A 12,997-nucleotide genomic window follows, 5' to 3' on the forward strand; every position below is an offset into this window, starting at 1 on the left:
CAAGACTCACACGTCACGTTCCTAAGCACCCTGGAGAATATTAGGGTCCATCCTAACACTCTTAAACTGGGTGACTTCAACTACCCCTCCATTAACAGGGAAAACTACTCATGTACCAATACACTTGCCCAACGTTTCCTGGAATTCATTAATTCCAGTGCCCTGAACCAGCTCATTCTTACCCCCACTAGAGGTAGCAACATCCTTGACCTGGTCATTACTAACATGGGCGACCGTTGCTCTACACCATTAATCAACTCCTCCCTGGTTAGAGCCAACCACAAACTAAACACCATGGAAATCCACATCCCTGTAATAAATGCAATTATTTGCTATATTAACACTTCAAACCTTTTTGTTCATCCGTTAACAGGCACTAAGTTTAAGTTCCAGCCACAAGGTGATTGTACTACAGTAATGTCATATATATTGCTAACTGCTTGAAATGTGTAAGATTTTATATAGAAAATCTAATCGCTTTCTTGCAGAGCGCTTTAGGGAGCATTTGTATTGTGTACGGAAGAAGGATCCCAGAAATTCCAAAGCTAAGCACATTATTGAAAGGAGAGATCATCACTCTTATATTTAGGGTGATTGAAAGAACATTGATGAGTGAACGTAAGGGTGCTTTTAGGAATTACACTGAAAAACATGAACTGCATTGGATTATTACTTTACAGGCAGACAAATCTCCAGGACTGAATGGCAAGATCTCTTTAAAACCTGCCTTAAAAAGGAGACAGCTTTTTAAGTAATTTTAATATTTTATTGGTAGATCATTATGATTAGTTCATTTGAATGCAGTAATGATGTGGGCTGGGAGCATTAAGGATGGTTTTACTATTTAAGTGTATGGTTCTTTTTAACATGGTCGGATGAAGCACTACTTTAGAGTTTGAAAGCACTTACCGTATTTGTGGCAATAAAAGTATTTGCTTTAGTCATGCATCTGTGTCTTTGCTTTTTTACATGAATATTTACTTTGGTTTTACTGCACAGTTCATTTCTCTTAATACTTTAACATATTATGGTGGATGTGTTTGGTACAGTGATACATTATACAGGTGATGGTGAGAAAGGGACTGGTCAGTGGGATTGGGGCCAGATAAGATGTGATCGAGGGTAGCAGTAGGAGCAGTGAGAAAGATGAAGTATATGGGTATATTTGTAGGCTGGTAGATAGTTATAGCTTATTGTTTGTTGGTCTGTTAGTGTAACTGAAACTGTGGACAAGGTTGTGAGTTATATCCTGTAGTATGTGAGGAGGGGTTGTTACAGGTAATAAGATGGTAGATTCATGATGGTTGATGTGTTGAAAAGGTGAGAGCTAGTGTGGTGATAAGATTATATCCAAGTGAAAAATAAGGAAAATTTAATACAGCTGAAAGCAGCAAAAGCACAGACATAGATGGCATAAAGAATAACAGCCAAAATAACTTCTGGGAAAACTATCTTTTGTACTATTTGCAATATATGACAATAGGCTGTAATAAGCAAAAATACCTAAAGTCTGAAAAGAGCAAATATAACTCCTAGAGCATAGCTCAGACCAAGACAGGTTGGCCTGATGACCAGAAATACTACAGGTCAATAAGTCTGCTGCATGCTTTAGGTATACCTCTTAACTTCTTAGTGCAAGAAATCTGGACAAAGCCCGACAAAATGGGGGGACAATGGCCCAAAAATAGGGACATATTTTAAATGTTACTCTTATAAACTTAGAAAGTTGCTAGAGTAACAGGGTTCATTTTAACATACATTTTCTGAAGGATTTGAAGTCTGAACCTCAAATGTATGTCATTATTTAGTGATTTCAATCATCCGATCATCCCAGTCATTTGCAAAAAGACAACAAATTTTATGAGGAACAGACCAAATATATGAGCCAAAAATCTGGACATTCTGCAAAATTCTGTACAGTAGAGAGGTAAGGCTTTAGGTAAAATACAGATCAATACGTTTGCTTTATGCTTTAGGTAAAATATTGCAACAAACTGTAGATTCTGAAAATGTTTTGAGAAATAAATCTCTGGACTGGAGACAATACCCATATAGGAAGGGCATGTCACATGTGATAAGCTGTCAGTTTCTGTGAGGAAGCAGCAAAAGCAGTAAATCACAGAGTTTTGGGAGACATTAACTTCTTGGACCTTCCAAGGGCATTTGGTTTTGGGGATCATGAAATGCTTAATGAAACCCTTGTAAACATGAATTTATCACAAACGTTTTGTGGATCATGAAATACTTAATAAAACCCTTGTAAATGTGAATGTATAGCCTTACATAATCAGACTGGTAATGGGCTGAGTTAATAACAGGGAATTAAAAGAGTTCTATATAATAACACGGATACGCATGAAAATGTGTGTATCTCAGGGATCATTGCTAGATTCCTTGCTAGTTGCTGACTCAAAACAAAACTCAGAATACCGCACAACATTTTCTTTACTAAGTATGCAAATGACAATGAAATGAGTGTATGTTATTCTAATATTATGGACCACAATGATACATGACAGTTCTTGAAATTACTTAGATTAATAGGTTAAAACAAACAGCTTTCAAGAGAACCTGGAAATGTTATGCATTTGGGTAACAAAAGAATATAAGGACCATATTACTGGGATGCTTCAGGAATCAAATAGGCTGACAATTATAATGACTTAGGAGATACAGTGTGCTCCACGCCAACAATATAACACTGAAGCATATGAGAAATATAAGACAGGCATAACTAGATCTGTTGGTATTTTTTAGCCAGTAGCCACAAAGGTACATGTCATCACTCTCCACATCACCAAAGGATCCATTTACACTTAACATGCCATTCTCCCCCTGACACACAAATAGTGTGGACAGAGACACCATGCAGGATCTGGTACAAATGTGTCCCATCAAATGCAGTCTCATGGGATGCATGGATTACCCATTCTTGTGGAATTAAATATATGTGTAACATTAACGATGCTTGTCATAGAGACCTTCCAGTAACTAACAGTGCGCAGGTTGGGTTTATCTGGCCTATGTCACATGACTGACTGTCCAAAACATTGAATGGCTAAACATCAAGCCATAAATATCGAACCACAGAACATCAAAGCATAGAAGTGAATAGGAAGTCTGTTATATGGGGTAATGCAACAGTGATCAGGGGAATTGGCCCTGTCCCCACTGTAGAGTGATCTCAGAGTCCGTATATATTATTAGCCTGGGGTGTGGGGGAGTGCACAGGGTTGCCCCCTGCAAAAAAGATGCTTTTCTGTTTTTTTGTTGGTTTGATATTTATGGCTCAGTGTTTAGCTAATCAATGTTTTGGATACTCAACAAAGTGACATAGATCTGGGTGTAGCTCAGGCATCTGGCTTATGGGTACTACACCAGCTTTTCTATGCCATCCTGCAGCGCATGGAGGAGCATATGTGGCCTACAGAGGACAGAAACAGCCCCATTGCAGGCATTCTATGACATCACCCATTTCCTTGAGTTATTTGATGGCATCAGCTGCACTCACATGGCCATCTAGGCTCCAATTTGGACACAGGAGCAATGGTATATCAGCTGTAAGGGATTCTGGTCCAACTGCCAGGTGGTCTGCAATGCACAGCATATAACATACAATGTGCTGGTGCACAACCCAGGCAGTGCCCATGATTCCCACATCTGGCAAACATCTGGCTTATATCAGTGATTTGTGTGGTATGATTTTCCTCAGGGACTCTTATAGGTAATGAGGGATATGTCATCGAACCATGGTTAATAGTACTCATATGCAAACCACTGATCAAGGCAGACAATGCATAGAATACCACAATATAACAGACCCAAAATCATGAACTGCATGTTTTAACTGAAGGCCTGCTTTTGCTGCTTAGATGCCTCATTTATTGCCTTGTAGTATGCTCCAGAAACCTGCAACAAGATATTTGCTGTGTGCAATGTTACAAAACATATTGGTATGTAAACAGAAACAGCAGGGTATTGCCATCAGGGGAGAGGATTCATCAGAGTCAGCAGTGGTGGATGGACCTGATGAGAACTAACTAAGGGCTAGATTTGATGTAACAGAGATTAACAACAATGTATGTAATTCTAATACCAGCCTATGCTGCACCATGCAAAGACTGGCCACTCTGTGCACCAGACACAGACTGCCCTGGTAACAGAATACCGAGGACAGAATACAGCTGTCATCATAGGCACTGGTGGGGAGGACCACAGTGAGAGAGTTTGGCAAAGGGCATGGACAGGTTAATGAGGTATGCATGCCAAAGTTGAGTGAGTGTGGCAAACTTTGAGGACTGTGCAGGGAGAGGGAAAATGTTACCAGTGTGGGATATGTATGCAGAGGTGGGTTGTACCTGGTCAGATGGCATGTGAGTGAACACAGCATGTGCAGATGTTGCTACACATTGTGTGTGTGTGTGTGTGTGTGTGTGTGTGTGTGTGTGTGTGTGTGTGTGTGTGTGTGTGTGTGTGTGTGTATGTGTGTGTGTGTGTGTGTGTGTGTGTGTGTGTGTGTGTGTGTGTGTGTGTGTGTGTGTGTGTGTGTGTGTGTGTCAGAGACACAGCAAGAGACAGAGAGAGAGAGACAGGTCCAGTGTAACCTCAGTAAGTATATGCAAAGACCATGTATATCCCTGACCACCAGGGCATCCATTCTGAGGAATGGCACTGGTGCAGTCTGCAGATGGCACAGAGGATAATGTGCTTCTTTAGCATGAATAGTGGACTGTGCTATAGGTATTACCAGCATGTTAACCCCATCTGCATGTGTGTCATTGGTGGGCTGTAACACCCTCAACAGTGGTTATAGGCATGGAGAACATGATGCTACTGGAGGTATAAGAGGGATGGCCACATGCATTGCCTTGCTCCTGGTGTGCAGCAGCACATATGTCCTGAAGGATACAGACAATCCTTGATATCTTTCAAAAATTCTATTTAAATAGGCAACACCTTCTCTGATGCCATCCTGCAAGCCATATGCAATACTAATCAGCTCTGCAATGTTCACTGTGGCAACAGACTGTGCTTGTATGACTGCCTTGTACAATACTCATGTCAGTAGCTGAGGTGTGGGGTGAGAAACAAGGTGTTGCTGACCACTGGTACACTGCCCCCCTAGTGCTGTCCCTATGCTCACTATTGCTGTCAGCACCCACTGTTGCCTGGGATTTGGGAAACAAGGGTGCACCCTGGGCTACCATGTTGACCAATTCCTGTCCGCCTTTGCTCAACTGGGACAGAGGTGTGAGTTGCACAAGCAAGCAAGCTTGTTGCCTTGCTGTGGTAGGGGAAGCTAATACACTCACCATGGTACCTGTGTCTGACAGCAGCATTGTGTCTGCAGACTGCACATGCTTTGGCTGCCATTATTGTCAGGCTCAGATAACAATGTCTGTAAAGGTATATAAAAGCACCCTAGTGTATCAGTCCTACTTTGTAACAAGCCCAAATTCCAGTGTGCAACATCTGTAAAATGTAAGGTGTGTAAAGACTATAAAGCCAGATAAGTTGTGCCGAAGTATTGGCTGAAGACCTGATGTGCTTGTAGGGATGATATCACCATATTGCCTGTATGGCTGGTTTTGGGGCAAGCATGTTGGACTACATGACACATATGTAAAGGCATACCCACCTGTGGCATCTCCCACTGACACTCGTGGTGGTGGGTGAAGTTCTAGACAGAGATGCCAAAAATGTCTGTCTGTCCATCAGTGATATCTGTGTAGGTGGAACCCAGTGGTGATCATCTACTCTTATACAAGGCTGGTTGCCTTGCTGCAAACATGATGGATCACTTTGGTAAGCCTACAGCACTCTTGATGAAGTGATCTGATATGGCCACTATCTGTTAAGGATCGGTCATCTGTATTCATGGCAGGCCTATAGCAGAATGTCAGTTTCTGCCAGGGAGATTTTCTCCAGTCTTTTTATGTTCCTTTGGAGCCACCTCTGGCTGTAAATTTGAATATATACATTTGGTAAGTGATTGCTCATTTATATCTGCTGCAGTCACATTATAAACCCTTCCCCAACAGTCCACAGTGAGTAGGGATTTTGTAACACCTGCCCCACCAAGAGGCTCAGAGCACCTCAACAGTTCACTGACACAGGGCAGCAGTCTGTATTCAATTGCAGGTATGTAATATGTACCTGATGTACCTGTGACCCCTGCAGTGATATTGTGTGTGAATGTCACTGCATCTCTACATGTGATTCATTTAGCAAGACCCTGCCTCATCACATGTATGGCCTCCATCGTTAATATGGATGGCTATAGTGGTGTGTCTGTCTGTCTCTTAGTGGTGTTCTGCAGCATCTATTAGCTATGTACCTGTCTGCTTTTTGGTATTCCCCACCAACCCCATGACAAACTGTTTCATACAAGTAACAGGTCTAATTACAGCATGTCCTCTGTTCAGTGGTATGTGCTCCTGGACTTTGTAGGTGGTCAGTATAAGAGAAGGGTGTGGCACACTGCAGGCCTTACCTGAGTATGTTACATGCAACCCCTGTGGTGGTTCCCAGGTACTGTTACATTATAATGTCATTAAGAGAAACTTTCTTGGCACATCACAGCATGCTGCATATGTATTATTCCTCAGTCCATATATTTTTCTTTGTCTGGCAGTTGACTTAGAGGATTAAGGAACTGTTAATGAGCTGTTTCCTGTGGTGCAGTGGTGCAAGGTTTGATTCTCTCAGTTTCCATTGCCTATGTGACTCTGTGCAAGTCACTTAACCAGACACTGCTGAGTCTCAAAAAAAGGTCCATGGAAAACAAATACAAATAAAATAAATACCCCCAATAATAGAAAGACAAGGCTCATAGTGCAACAATTATGCTAGTGAGTTCATCAAAGTTAAATGCCATACTAGAACAAGACTTGATAGGGAGGCTTGTAAATAGCTGTGCACAAAAATTGAAAGGCTGCACAATGCATTGCATATACCTGGATAGGTCACTGACCATGTGGGGAAGTAAGTATGTTAAGCTGTGCCATGATCCTTAGCGAAGCTCTACAGCAATCAAAGAGTCAGATATGGCTTGTATGAACTACATACCATCAAGACATTGTGCCACTCACATTCTAAACATCACCCTTTTCATGCCATTTATTTAAGTGCCACTAGAAAGCAACATCATGCAATGTTGTACTGTCTAGGTGGTCACTGATGCATGTCAAATGATACTTGCAATGTGTATCAATGTGAAAGTGCTATGATTTTCTGCAGGACTGTTGGTAGGGCTCCCAGATGGCAAATGAAGGAGTCAAAAAACACCTGCTGTGGATCTCTTATGAAGGTCCTCATAGTGGATGCCTGGCATTGGCCAGAGACTGCCTTGCCAGGGCAGTGAGTGCCCACATAGGCATCACCCTTCTGGTGAGCATCTTAGGCACCACTACACTGACCTGAAGTGGAAGCAGCATGACCTTCATCAATGGGAAGAGAAGGATAGGGAAAGTGCTGCCAAGTTCAACAGTAAATGTTCTGATGTCCCAGCATTTCATCTATCTTTCTTGCCCCTCATAAGTAATGCCCATTCCAGTCATATACACCTCTTTCTCTCTCTCTTTTCTGACTTCACCTAAATCTTTTCTAACTTATTATCTCCTCTAACACATTATAAATTCTACCTGTACTACCTATACTACCTATTCTACCTATACTACCTATTCTACCTATACTACCTATTCTACCTATACTACCTATACTACCTATTCTACCTATTCTACCTATACTACCTATTCTACCTATACTACCTATACTCTTTCAGACTGTCTATATGACTTTGCAATGCTTGGTTAGATACACCCTTTGCTATAAAAGTTAATAACTTCAAAATAATGCAATAGCATGACTAACAAATACACAAATGTTACTGATGACACAATCCTTAACCACCTATAAACTACTGCACATAGTAATGTAATAGACAAAGCTGATGACTAATTATGCTATTGAAAATTGTACATGTATATACATATAGTATGCCATTGTAAATTGTCCTTGATTATATAGTGTACCATTGTAAATTGTACATGTATATACAGTCCATTTTACTTCGTATATACAGTATGTAATCTGTAATTAAATGGAGATTTTCTACCCTTGACCACTGCTGAAAATAGGTGGGTTTATGTCAGAACAACGAAAAATCAAAGTATCGAACGCTCACATGAGCAAATAATCAGGAACTCAAAATCACTATTGTGGGGGGCTGTGCCCCCCACATCCCCTGATAAATATATATTTCTACTCCGAGATTGCACTACAGTGAGGAAAGGGCAAATATTCCGATCTGTACTGTACTACGATCCCAAAAAATCAATATCGAATTCCTGATTTTTCACTCGTGAGCGCTCCACATTTTGCACTTTCATTGTTCGAAAGTAGACCCAAATAGGCTTTGTCTAGATAGATTATCACTGTCAACCAAGACAAAAAAAAAATACCAATGCTTTCATGTAATTTCCTATGCATTTTTACCTTTATTTGTAACACAGTACTGATGTTTCCTTTTGATTTTTAAGCACAATATATTATTGCATGAGTTCTTAAATTACCTTGGAACTGTAAAATTGTTTGTATTACCTGGAGCTTTTCTTCCCGGGCCTCTACTGAAAAAGGGCTTTGGCCCAGTCAGACGTTTCTTGTCACCAAATGTAAAATAAATAAATAAATAATAAAAATAAATAGGTGAATCATATACTAATTTAATCTTCACCGTCCAGTCAAGTGATATCTGATTCATTTATACTGTCCTTTTTCTTTACGTTTTTTAGCTCTTGGAGTGATTGAGGACAATAAGCACAGTTGAATATTGTTACTTTGCATCTGGTAGCAGAAACCCTTCAATCAGTAATACATGCATTCTGAAGGTTGCTTTGTTTCCCTCCAGCCTTACCTCTGTGCTAACAGGATAATGATAAGTGGGAGGCCTCTGGCTGTGCCTCCAGCATTCCTTGTGCCATTCTGTGGTTCTGGCTGCCTACATTGCTATGTCCATTGTCAAAGCTCTGTCATCCATACACTTTGCACTAGTCTGTCAGCCCAGCAGACAGCATGCATGCTCTCTCTTGCTTGGCCCCTGGAACCGCCAGGTAACAGTTTGTCATGTACTAGTAGCTGTCATATGTCATAGTACGTGACTTCCAACCACTGTATAATGCCTCTTATTAGGCCACTGCTTTGGCAGTTGCAGTCTTGCCCTATGGCATAGTACGTATATTTCTCTGCAGGTCCATGTCTACCAACCCCTTGCATATCCCTGGCCCTACAATAGTGCACTGGATGTGTGCTGATTCACCTTTCATGGCCTTTGTGGACACTCAGTGTACCAAGTGAATTGTTTAATAATATACACAGTGGGGTGACTATCTATGACCTAAGTTATGCTGCTTTTTGTAGAACATTGCAGCTACTCATTGTACCACATGCACTGTTCTCATGGTATACTCACAGGGAGACTGCTTATGGCCTATGTCATCCTACTCCTTGTGACACACTGCCTACAATAGAAAGAATTCTTTGGTCTGGCAGGTGTATTATCTAGAATGACTTTGCATCGCTAAACATTTTCTTCTCCAGGTAATTTTATGCATAACACTGTTCTACAGTATTGCTAATATTTTTCCCAACTGATTTTCTCTCTCTCTCTCTCTCTCTCACTTCCCTTTTTTCACTGTTCTTTTATATTTAGTTCTTGTTTAATTTCTCTTCTTTATGTTTCTATTTATGCTGGGTACCCAAGTGGTTCTAGGCCTGCTCTGGCAGGAGGTAATCTGGAGGTGTCTGTGGTGGCCTGTAGTGGTGTCTCACATTTGGGGGGTACAAGTTCTCCCTAGAGGGATGCAACTAGTAAGTCACAATATGTAACCTGGCAGGAGTTGAAGGATATGGTGACAGTGTTAGTAGACTAATGGCTTGTCCCTGGCACTGACCACCTGCTGCATGCCCTTGTGTAACTGAAACTTCACTGACTGTTCCTGGCCATCATAGCATCAGAAGCTGGGCTTCAGTGGTGAAGGCAGTCATGGTGGTGACTGACCTTTGGCTAGGTGTGGCATCAGTTTTCACCCAACATCATGGTGTTTCTCTTACTTGTGTTTCACGTCCCTACTCAGTTTGTAAACCAGTCCTCTGTCACCTCCTCTCCTCCCTTTGATTGTCTATATCCCTTTGTGTTCCCCTTTTTTTTTGTGTCAGTACCTCTTCTGTTGATCTTTATGTTTCTTTTCCTGCTCCTGCTGCCATCTCTGTGTCCTCATTTCTGCTCAGACCTACATTTTACTACCTCTGCCTTTCTTTAAATAAAGCAATAATGGTCTTTGGCACCACAAAAAAAAATGTAGCCTTGCTTCCCCCCACCATCCCAGTCTTTGTTTCCTCTTGCTCTTCTGTGTGTTGCTCTTCGCCAGTTCTGTGCTATTCATTCAGTTTCTTTCAATTTATGATAATAAAAATGGTAGGAACTTTGCTGAGAAGCACATATTATGGCTCTCAGCTTTTCTTTTAGTAGCAAGTTATTGCACATTTGAATGTGTATCATCATAAGCATGCTACATGCACACTACTGGGATCTGCATTTCACATGACTGCTCAGGCAATACTCCACTTAGTGTAGACTTTTGTTTTTTTCCAGTGCATTCTTTAATTAGTTGATCTCCATTTTGCTAACTCTCTCTTATTACATTGTTAATCAGCTTCCTGCTGCGCGACTTTACTTAGCTTGCATTATTTTGCCATTATCTGCCAACATAAATGATGTTTCTAAATCCTAGTGCTGCTGCTGCTGCCAGATGTGTTTTTGTAGTAAATAAAGTTTTAGCTGTTCCAATGTACAACAAAACACAGAAAAAGAAAAAAGTGTAAAATGTTTTATAGCTTCAAAAGCTGGTTCACCAACAGTGACGGGAAATAAACTGCATATTTGATTCTGTCAAAGAGGCAAAAGACATGGTACATTTTGCAGTGCCACAAACAAAAAAATTAAATGCTTTACAGCTTTTAAAGCTATTTTAGCTTCACAATGCTGTTCTCTGATGGCTGTTGCTTATGCTAAAAGCTCAAGAGTGCTGAAATATGGATAATAACATTGTCTTTGTAATTAATAGGTCCAATGAAGACTTTGAAATGCAGGCATTATTTATTATTTATTGTAGAACTAGTGGGATCAGTCCGTATGTCCCTTTTCATTTAGGAGAAGTTACTTTTGAATGTTCTAGATATTAAAATTAAACTAGTTTGTAATAAGCACAATTTGTGTACTGAGTGATGATAACAGTGAAAACTTTTGAATTAATTCTGCATCAGTTTGCATGAAAGGGGTACAAATATCAACAACAGTACATACTGCTCATGTGCAGGCTTTAGAGACAGTCAATACAAATCACCTGATTAAACACAGAGCATTGAAACGGCTCGGTGTCTCACATAACATAACCATTTACTACCATGACAACCCAATTTGGTGCCAGATTCTGAAATTAGTAATGTTATACTTTAACTGCACACTCAGCTAACTCAGAGAACAAAAAACTTAATTAATTTTAAAATACTTTATTTATGTATTTATTTACTTCCTTATTCATTTATTCATTCATTTAGTTATTCATTCATTCATTAATTTAACTTGCTATTTTGTCAGGAATGGAGATTTTTTTATAGTCATGATCCAGGCCCAAAGCAAAGTTCAAGTAAGTAAAATACAGAAATGATACATGTATTATGTATAGCACATAAGCAGAGGTAATACAATTTATGTAGTAAACGTTTTTATGGTGACAATTACAACAAATAATGACTAATATGATAATAAGTGTGGATAAATTGTATAAAGAAGACTGCTAACTATCTATGGAAAGAAGAAACTGAGGAAGAAGAAAAACTGTTGATTAAAGTGATTGTAAAGAGAATATGGAATGAGATATTTATTAGGAATGAAGCATTATGACATTACAGTATAATGAAGTAAAGTGTAATAAAGGCTTATCTCTGTACAATTTGCTTCCATCATTTTATTCTGAATAAAGTATTTGTTAAGACCAATTGTACATTTCAAAGAATAAACTATATTTTAATGCCAGCCCTTTTTCTAAACAGCTTTCTTTCTCACATTTTATTCTTCATCTGATAATGTGATGCGTTGTATAATATAAGATTTATTCTTACCAACCCTCCATTCTTTCTTTTATCACATAAAATTCCTGTCTTCGTGGGACTAAGTCTCAACCCTCATATTGCATGGAAAGCAAATTCTAATCCTTCTTTTCCTTTGCTATGACTCTGTTGTGTGTAATTTATTTATAATAATCTAACTGTTAACACCGATTTTGCATCTGTGTTCACCCAGGCTGAGTTTTGAATTGGTCTGTTGTGATCAATGTTCTATCCTGACCAGCAGAACTAAATAAATACATAAATAAAATGAAAAATACAGCAAATTATTATAACTTATCTAATAATACTGAGTGTATTAGGTATATATTTTTCTTAAGTGTTAGCACAAAGAAGACTTACAATAAAAAATAATAACATGTACAAATAATGATTTCAAAAGTTAGATCTATTTAGCTTAGGCTACAGAACACCGAAGCATAAACGTCTGAGCTGAATTCATAAAGGTTACCTCACTGTGAGACATATGTTTCCACATCTCGGTAACATACCCAATGTTTCCACCTCTCGGTAACATACCCAATGTTTCCACCTCGCGGTGACATGCCTAATCTTTCCACCTCTCGGTGATATACCCAATGTTTCCATCTCTCGGTAACATACTCAATGTTTGCACCTCTCGGTAATATACCCAATGTTTCCACCTCTCGGTAATATACCCAATGTTTACACCTCTCAGTGACATACCCAATGTTTCCACCTCTCGGTAATATACCCAATGTTTCCACCTCTTGCTGACATACCTTATGTTTCCACCTCTTGGAGACATACCTAATGTTTCCACCTGTCGGTAACATACCCAATGTTTCCA

The 12,997-nt window shown here is 39.7% G+C and overlaps 1 protein-coding gene across 1 annotated transcript in view; it reads right to left on the reverse strand.

Annotated features, from left to right (window-relative positions):
- LOC122792718 (putative thiamine transporter SLC35F3) overlaps nucleotides 1–12,997 on the reverse strand; it is a 780,977-nt gene that overhangs the window by 507,292 nt on the left and 260,688 nt on the right. The window lies entirely within an intron of this gene.

This window comes from Protopterus annectens, chromosome 2.part0 (genome assembly GCF_019279795.1).
Source record: "Protopterus annectens isolate FY-2018-M chromosome 2.part0, PAN1.0, whole genome shotgun sequence".
In the NCBI taxonomy this organism is placed as follows: domain Eukaryota; kingdom Metazoa; phylum Chordata; order Ceratodontiformes; family Protopteridae; genus Protopterus; species Protopterus annectens.